Raw genomic sequence first — 807 nt, 5'->3', positions numbered from 1 at the left:
TCAGCTGTAATTCTGATGGGTTTTCCTTTGAATGTGATCTGCTTCTTTTCTCTAGTGGATTTCAGTAATTATTTTTGTGCTGAATTTCTGGGATCTTGACTATTATATGTCTCAGTGTGTTTTTCATTGGGTTGAGGTTACTTGGCATTCTGTATACTTCAGTTTCCTGAATATCAGATTGTTTCCTCATATTTGGGAAGTTTTCTGCTATTACTTCTGCTCATATTTTTTTAAATGTCATTTGTATTGACTCCTTCTTTCTCATTGATGCCTATTAGTCTCACATTGTTCATCCTTGCATCATCTTGCAAAGATGATTGATTATTCTTTCCTGCATCTTCATTGTTTTCAAGAGATTCTTTCTTACCTTTTCACTAGCTGCACCAGCATCTTCAAGATCTGTAACTCTGTCTTTACTTTCACTTAAACAGTTTTGCAAGCTTGTGATTGAGGTTTTAATTTCCTCTGTATCTCTTTGACTCTGCTTCATGCGATCTATTTCTTTCCTGTATTGCTCATTCAAGAAATCCATCATTTTTCTAATCTCCTCTATTTTTTTTATCAATGTCTTCTTTAGAATCAGTTATAAATTCTTTTAGTGCATTGTCTTTTTCAGCTTGGGTTTCCTTCCTATGTTTCTATAGTTGCTTCTTTACTTCAGATGTTATGAGTTCTGCGAATTCTTTTTTTATTTCAGTAAAGAATTGTGCTCTGATTTCCTCTATATCTTTCTGCTGTTGCTTATTTATTATCGATGCTATTAATTCATGCATTTGAGTCAAGCTAGTGTCCTCCGCACTTGTTCTG

Source organism: Octodon degus, unplaced genomic scaffold (assembly GCF_000260255.1).
Source record: "Octodon degus isolate 3935 unplaced genomic scaffold, OctDeg1.0 scaffold00124, whole genome shotgun sequence".
Lineage (NCBI taxonomy): Eukaryota > Metazoa > Chordata > Mammalia > Rodentia > Octodontidae > Octodon > Octodon degus.
Note: the sequence above shows the minus strand (reverse complement) of the source record.